Genomic DNA, 8,666 nt, shown 5'->3' on the forward strand with positions numbered 1-8,666 from the left:
TACTTTGCAACCGAAGCCTTCTAAATATGCTGCCATAAATTAAACGTGTCAGTAAGATCCTAAATTTTGTCTGCACTGCTACTAACTTCAAGGGTTAAAAAGTCCCATGTGGCCATGTCAAGAGCACAAAAATCAGTCAAGGCTCCTCTTCCAGCATGCTGTTCAATTACTTATTTTGAGATAAGGTATACATGAAGTAAGAAGTACTCCTCATAGGTAAATATTTTGCTAACGCATTTTCTAAACTCACGTTAAAAAAATGGCTACTTGGATGAGATATTGGAGAATAGCCACGTGATGTCTAAATGCAGGTTTCCAAAAAGACACAAAATTCAATCAGAGTTTGATTAAAATAAATCATACCAACTAAAATGTTACATAGAACGGACTCTGACACACACACACACACACACGCACACACACACACACACACACACACACATACATACACACACACGCGCGAATCAAATGATCTATGACATGATGATTTAATCACACATGCTGCTGGGTTTACCCTGTTTAACAAAATACTGAAGTTAGCATGGCTGAAGGAAGCACGGTTGTCAGTACAGCAAAAAATTCAACTGCACTTCTCTTTTCATGGATGCTTGCTTTTTATTTTTGCCAAAGACATTCAGCTGGAACTGCCGATGAGATCTCCTGATGAATTCACAAAAGTATATTATTCCACATGTGAATGCACACACCCGTCATGGGTATTCATCAATTTATTTTTATTGTAGTTCAGGGTGCATTTTGATGCAGGCAACTGAAAAAAATCTAATTCAATCTGAAGGCATTAGAATGCAGCCAGAGTCAGGGATTATTTACAATCATGACTTTACAATTTTTCCTCAGAGCACAGTTTACAATTTCCATTTATTCATCATGTTTAGGCTCCTAGAATGAACAAGCTGCTCCACCATTATGTAAGCCAATTTGTAATTACATTTCAGCAGCTCAGACCTGTGTTTGTTTCTCATTGTTGGGAAAAGAAATCTTTAAATATTTAATTTGAAAAATAAGTAACAAAGTTCAACTGTTATGTGTAGGAGGAGGGAGACTTGTTCAAGGAACTATGTCAGGCTGCATAGTCAGAAATGTTTGAGCTGACGGGGAGTCACAGGCAGGGAATTTTCATCAGTGACAAAATGACCACTTCACAATAGTACAAAATCTATGTAAGACTGAATAAAAATTAATGATGGGCACCTAACAAAGAGGAATGTTCGCATAAAGTAAAATGCACAGTGAAAACTGCATACTTGTTTCCTTCCAGTAGAAAGTGTTATTTACAATGTAACAGGCTCCTTCACTGTTAAATCTTTAAGAACCTAAAGTGTTTCCTCAATCTTCAAAACATGTCCAAATCAAATCAATACAACATCAACTATGACAAAGATTTGTTCAACCTTCACTGGCTGCATTTCAATGATGACATTATTTTGATCCCAGCAGGATCAGAATTATCATGTTGCACAGAATTTTCATCTCATACACCTATACCTATTCATGTAACCTCACATTTCAGGTTGAACCGCTCAGCTTGGTTTTTAAAGCATGTTCTAAGATAACATTGCCTGGATGTGAACTCCACACAACTATTTCCCTCTTCAGAAATTGTGGCAAAAGTTCTAACACTGAATAGTTTCACATAAAGAAGTATTGGACTCAATGGAATCAAATATTTGTGGCCTTCAATTCTAATGCAGTTACACAGGATTTAAATTAGGCCAGAGGCAGAAGTTATATTGAAGTTTGTCACACTTTAAGAACTTTTCAATTAAATGGGTACTGTAAAGGCATCAGTGGATTTTTTTTGAAGACAATGAACAATAAATACTTTGTCAAGAAGAGATTGAAATGAAGGCATACATAAGCCAAGTAATAATTAACAAGGAAAGGAGATATGCTGGGCAGAGTGAATATTGACTTGCTGACTCACTGGAAACAGAGTGGTAATTCAGTTACGCATGCAAATTCTTGAAGTCTGGCTTTCCTCACATGCAAAGAATTTGGCATATGTCAGAAGGTGGAGGGAGTTCAGGGAACTGGCAGAAAACACCCCTGCTGCTCTTGCTCCTCCAGGTCCATAGCAGTGCCACATTGGAGGTACTGGCCTTTGCCTTGAAACTTTCCTCACAGTAACTGCCCGTCCTCCCCGAGGCACATAACCACATTCCCCGAACCACATTCAAATCTTCCCAGTGAGTTACAGCTGAGAATTGAAACCTCACTGAAGTATTTATTAAAGTGCCAAACATTCTCTGAGGAGCAGGCTGATTCCCTGTCTCCTGTCAAAACACGCTTGGTAGTCAGTCAGTTGGAGCCAACTGCCTAAAGCACATGCTATTTTTGCTCATATAAAATCCACCTGCATCCAATCTAACCATTCAGAATTTTAACCGACCAGAAACTAAAATATCCTGGGCCTCAATGGATGAATTTTGAAATGAAACCAAAGCTAACATGCCAAACTTGGTAAGTAGTTTGAGAATCTGATTCCAAAACAATAATAATGCTTCTGGCATGTCCTACATTTTTCACGGAACCAAGGTTGATTCCTACCTTGTTAATAATGAGGGAGTGGGGAATATGCCAGGCCATGAAGTTGGAGATTGTTTTGGAGAACAATTCTGCTACTGATGATGGTATACGTGCCTCATGGGTGTACAGGTTTGGTGTTTGGTCTGTTTGAAATCTATTCTATTTAGCATAGTCATAGAGCCTCACAATATTATGGGGAGTGTCTTCAATGTGAAGGCAGAACTTTGCCTTCACAAAGGCCGAGTGGTGGTCACTATGACCAAAACTGTCATGGACAGATTCATTCAGAACAGGCAGATTGTTGAGGATGAAATCAAATAAGCTTTTCTCCGTTAAGAGATCCCTCATCACCTGCCACAGTGACAGTTTAGCAGTTATGTCCTTTCGAACTTAGACAACTCAGTCAGAACTGAGGCTACCAAGCCATTCTTGATGATGAACAGAGCACATTCTGTGCCTTTGCTGCCCTCAGTGCTTCTTGTTCAAAATCGTATTCTCAAAACAATAGCCTGGGTCTCTGGATTACTTGTCTCTTGAAAAGACCACTTATGTCACTGCCTTAAGTTAAGCTATTAGTTGCCTTCTCATTAACCCAGACAATCATGGGGAAAGTGAGGACTGCAGATATTGGAGATCAGAGTTATAAGGTGTGGTGCTGGAAAAGCAGAATGGGTCAGGCACCATCCAAGGAGCAGGAAAATCGACATTTCGGTCATAAGCCCTTCATTAGGAATGTGGACCCAAGGAGGAAAATAGGTAAAAAAGTCAACACATTCATTGACATGGAGTAACAAAAATATCATAATTACTTATCAAATGCAACATGATAGAAGATATATTGTGTTGAGCCATGCAAGTTTGTTGTCAAGTAAATATGATATATTGCGATTTACAAAGAAATGTAAATCCACAGAAAAATACCCTCCAACAGACAATTGGACCTATTTATAAAGAAAAACTTTATGAATGTTTGAAGCAGAGCCAGAGAGAATGCTCCCTATCCAATCAGTCCAGCAAAATTAATCCTCGAGTATAACTTCTGCAATGAAATCAAACGTGGCTGATTACATTCCATAAGTAATGTGGAACCAGTTCCTGTTTTAAAGTGAGGCAAAACCTCATATTCTTTCCCCAGCGGTTTGTATTACTTCTTTTTATTTCCAAGCTATATGCACATTGGATATAATTTCATAAAAATATTGCAGAGTTTCACAATGAATCAAACTCATCTCACTGGAAACATAATTCACAAGAATTAATAGGAATGCAGAGTAGCAATAAATATATTTTACAAAGTTTTTTTAAAAAGTTGTTTGGAGTGAAGTCAATACATTGATTCATGATGGCAGATACTAAGAATTCCATCTCTTTAGATTTTCTCTTTGTGCTCCAAATAACTTTCAAGGATTTTCTATTGTATAAAAGCATTCGCCCGTAGATTTCATTTAAGCTTTGATAAAGGTATCATTGGTTTACTAATTCTACAGCAGCTTTGCTGATTACAGAGCTCATTTTTCCTTCCTCTTTAATTTACTTACAAAAGGACTGCCCATCCTTCCCAAGGAAGTCCCAAGAAGTGAAAAGGTTTACTCACCTTTAGTTGTTAAGAGTTGAGTTTCATCTTCTTTGATAAATAGGATGTCTTCAATAAATTCTGCACATTTACAATACCTACTCCACTGTAACATGTCATTTGAAAACAAGGAAATCTTGGCAGTAAATAAAGAAGGCAGACAAACCAGTTTAGACAAACAGAACAGCTTCGATGAGTCATTGACCAAGGGTAGTTAATCAATTGCTGACCCAACAATGTAAATGTTTATTTCATTCTATTCTTAAATGTAACACAAAAGGGCCCAGAGCATTTAAAATTTAGGATACTGAAGCAGTTTTGAAGTTTTGGACTTAATCTGCTTAGAAATTGGTACTCCGTATATTTATTTGGTTTTGTGAATAATGCTTACTGAAACAGTAGGACCAGTAGCAGGTTTGCAACCTGTTGAGGCCTTCTGCTTTATTTCTAAAGCAATTAGAAACTGTCAGGATAAGAAGCTGAATTTTTTTTAAAGAAAGATTCCTAATTAAAAGGTTCTTGGCATAGGTCAGAAAGGCTTAAGTGGACTTGAATTTTTCAAATTGCAGAAACTGCAGAAAAGCACAGAAGTATGAAGGCTGACTCTCTCTCTCTCTCTCTCTCTCTCAGACACACCTGTTGGACTTGCTGGAAATCTGACAAAACTGCAGTGAAATGACATTTGCCAAGGGTGGAAAGAAGAGCACAGCTTCTTAAACCAAACAGGAGTGTATTGAAGAGGCCAAGGAAATCAGCTGCTGGAATATGTCCCTCCAAATTGGAGACAGGAGTACACCAAGAAACTTCAACAAAAAAAATGGGTGGCTCAGTGGTTAACACTGCTGCCTCACAGCACCAGGGTCCTGGGTTCGATTCCAGCTTCTGTGTGGAGTTTGCCAATTCTCCCTGTCTCTGTGTGGCTTGATGTGCAGGTTAGGTGAATTGGTCATAGTGTCAGCGGTAAATATGGGGAATAGGTCTGGGTGGGTTACTCTTCAGATGGTCAATGTGGACTAGTTGAGCCAAAGAGCCTGTTTCCACACTGTAGGAAATCTAATCTCACTTCAGCAGCGCAGAGAGGGTGATTGGTTCAACATTTTCAGGTACTATGTCCCAGCGTATGACTTTCCCAGCATTCTCTTGCACAGCACTCCTCAGAACACATATTGTATCTAAACTCACTTCTCTCACTGGAGAAAAGCTAACACCAACTACAGCTCCAGCAGGCAGCTCCATCTGGGGGGTATGGTTGATGTTAGCTTTGCTGTTGCCCTTTTCCTTAATGGTGGGGCCAGCTAATCTGCATAAGCTACTCCCATACTGTGATGAAGGCTGACAACAAGGAGGTGCATCTCGAAGTGAGTGAAGTATACAATAGGAATACTGACTTCCGAAAAGTTGGAAATCACTTGTTAAGCAGTGAAGATGCTGTCTGCAAAGTACTGTGAGTATCATACTCTCACTGAGGCATGGCTGGAGCTCCTCAGTATAGCTGACCTAAGTCTTCTTGACCTGTCACATTTCATTGAAGACGTTCAGCCAAGTGGACACTTAGCTGGTTGCCCCTGGCAAGTTGCTAGCTCAGGAAATTGATGACAGAAAATCCTGTCTGAAGAATTGACTACATGTACATATGCTTGTTGTTTCGGGTAGTTCGATTTTGAATTTTATTTTACACAGGAGGAAAATGCAGAATGTTCAAATGTTCAGGGTTGATTACAAAAATATTTACTGTTGATGCTCATAGTGCTTGATTGATTAGGTCTGGGTGCAAACTCAAGGAAAAGGAAATACATTTTAAAAAAGCCAGGAGATGAAAGCAAGTCTTTGACATTTTAAAGCACTGTCAATAAATCTACTACAGTCGGTTCTAATATAACGTGATAGTTCCGTTCCCATGCGACCTCGTGTTATAAGAAAATTGCACAATACCATTTAAATTAATAGGGCCAGAATCATGTTACAGACAATACAGGGAAGGTAAGCTTGTGTTCTATAAATAATGGTCAAAATTCTTCAATCACATTGTAGCCAATTCACATTGAAGAAAAGCACTTTACAGTAGAACCAACTGTAACTCTGTAGAAAACTGGAACATCTTTGCAGAGATCCAATGTATAAAATATATGACACCACTAATAAACTAATGCTATCCTGAAACCCTGCTGCCAGGCATTTAGTTCAAGCTGTAAAATACTTTGGAAAAAATATTGTCAGCGTTGTCTGCTCTGTCAGTGTTGGTGTTGTCATTGTGTTTTCAACATTTTGATTTAGCCTTTAAAGAAGCATTGGTATAAATCTTTATGAAAGGAGACTTTTTCTTTTGATCTGTTTCCATAAGAAAGCAACGAGCCAGCTTATTCAATTGCTCCAGTGTTGTCTGTTTCATGCAAATTTTACTAACTTTATAAAGCATTCATTTAATGATTTGTAGCCTTAACTCATATTGAAATTCTTTAGGGAGGCAAAAGACATGGACTTATAGGATAGTTAGTCTGACCACAGTCATTGATAAGATTTTAGAATGCATTATTAGGGGTGAGATTGTAGAATATTTGAAAGTACATGATAAAATAGCATGGCTTCATCAAGGGGATTTCATGCCTGATAGAATTGTTAGAATTCTTTGAGGAGTTACTTGGATTTTCAAAGCCTTTGACAAAGCCCAGACATGAGAATACATGGAATCCCTGCAGTGTGAAAGCAGGCCATTCATTCCATCAAGAGCACATGGACCCTGTGAAGATCATCCCATCCTTATTCTTGCAACTCTGCACCTCTCACGGCTCATCAAGCTAGCGAACTCATTTTTGGACTGTTAGAGGAAATCCATGCAAACACTGGGAGAATATGTAAACTGCACAGACAGTCATCTGAGGTTGGGATTGAACCCATGTTTTTGGCGTTGTGAGGTAACAGTGTTAACCACTGAGCCACCATACCGCCCTTTCCTAAAAGAAATCGCTAAACAGGATAAGAGACCATGGCATGATGGATAAGATTCTGGCATAGAAAGAGGATTAACTGAAGGTAGAGATTGGAGAATAAAGGCATCTTTTTCAGAAAAGCAGCCAGTGATTAATGGAGTTCCGCAGGGGCCTGTGTTGGGACCACACTATTCGCATTATATATTAATGATCTAGACGAAGGAACTGAGGACATTGTTGCTGAGTTTGCAGTTGAAAACAACATAGATGGTGGGACAAGTCGTGTTGAGGAAGCAGGGAAGCTGCAGAAGAACTTAGACTGGCAGTTGGAATTTAATGTGGCATAGTATGAGGTTATGTACTTTGCTAGGAAAAATAAAGAAAAATATTCCTAAATTAGGAAGGGCTTCATAAATCTAAAACACTAAAAGATTCAGGAGTCCTGGTTCAGGGTTCTTTGAAGATTAACATGATTTGGAGATGATTTGGAGACAACCACCTGATGCAGGAGCAGTGCTCCAAAAGCTAGTGCTTCCAAATAAACCTATTGGACTATAACCTGGTGTTGTGTGATTTTTAAGGTTAACATGGGTCAGGTGACAGTTAAAAAGGCAAATGCAATGATAGTGTTCATTTCAAGAAGGTTGGAATACAAGTTGTACTATTGAGGTTGTAGGGTGTAGGTTTGCTTGCTGAGCTGTAGGTTTGATATCCAGACGTTTCATTACCTGGCTAGGTAACATCATCAGTGGCGACCTCCAAGTGAAGCGAAGCTGTTGTCTCCTGCTTTCTATTTATATCTTTCTCCTGGATGGGGTTCCTGGGGTTGTGGTGATGTAATTTCCTGTTCGTTTTCTGAGGGGTTGATAGATGGTATCAAGATCTATATGTTTGTTTATGGCGTTGTGGTTGGAGTGCCAGGCCTCTAGGAATTCTCTGGTGTGTCTTTGCTTAACCTGTCCCAGGATAGATGTGTTGTCCCAGTCGAAATAGTGCTTTTTTATCCGTGTGTAGGGCTACGAGGGAGAGAGGGTCGTGTCTTTTTGTGGCTAGCTGGTGTTAGAACATAGAACATAGAAAAATACAGAGCAGTACAGGCCTGCGGCCCTCGATGTTGCACCGATCCAAGCCCACCTAACCTACACTAGCCCACTTTCCTCCATATGCCTATTCAATGCCCGTTTAAATGCCCATAAAGAGGGAGAGCCCACCCCTGTTACTGGCAGGGCATTCCATGAACTCACGACTCGCTAAGTAAAGAATCTACCCCTAACATCTGTCCTATACTTACCACCCCTTAATTTAAAGCTATGCCCCCTCGTAATATCTGACTCCATACATGGAAAAAAGTTCTCATGCTCAACCCTATCTAAACTCCTAATCATCTTGTACACCTCTATCAAGTCACCCCTAAACCTTCTCTTCTCCAATGAAAACAGCCCCAGGTGCCTCAGCCTTTCCTCATACAATCTTCCTACCATACCAGGCAACATCCTGGTAAACCTCCTCTGCACCCGTTCCAGTGCCTCCACATCCTTCCTATAGTATGGCGACCAAAACTGCACACAATATTTCAGATGCGGCCGCACCAGAGTCTTATACAACTGCAACATGACCTC

At 39.6% G+C, this 8,666-nt stretch overlaps 1 protein-coding gene across 2 annotated transcripts in view; it reads right to left on the bottom strand.

Moving 5' to 3' along the window:
- Window positions 1-4,201, bottom strand: part of atp10b (ATPase phospholipid transporting 10B) — a 253,403-nt gene extending 249,202 nt beyond the window's left edge. For both annotated transcript variants that reach the window (XM_060836863.1, XM_060836865.1), the window contains exon 1: window positions 4,142-4,201. The gene's annotated coding sequence lies outside the window, so the exon portion shown is untranslated. The remainder of the gene's footprint in view (window positions 1-4,141) is intronic.
- Between the last annotated feature and the right edge of the window lie 4,465 nt (window positions 4,202-8,666).

Source organism: Hemiscyllium ocellatum, chromosome 16 (genome assembly GCF_020745735.1).
Source record: "Hemiscyllium ocellatum isolate sHemOce1 chromosome 16, sHemOce1.pat.X.cur, whole genome shotgun sequence".
NCBI classification, from domain to species: Eukaryota; Metazoa; Chordata; class Chondrichthyes; order Orectolobiformes; family Hemiscylliidae; genus Hemiscyllium; species Hemiscyllium ocellatum.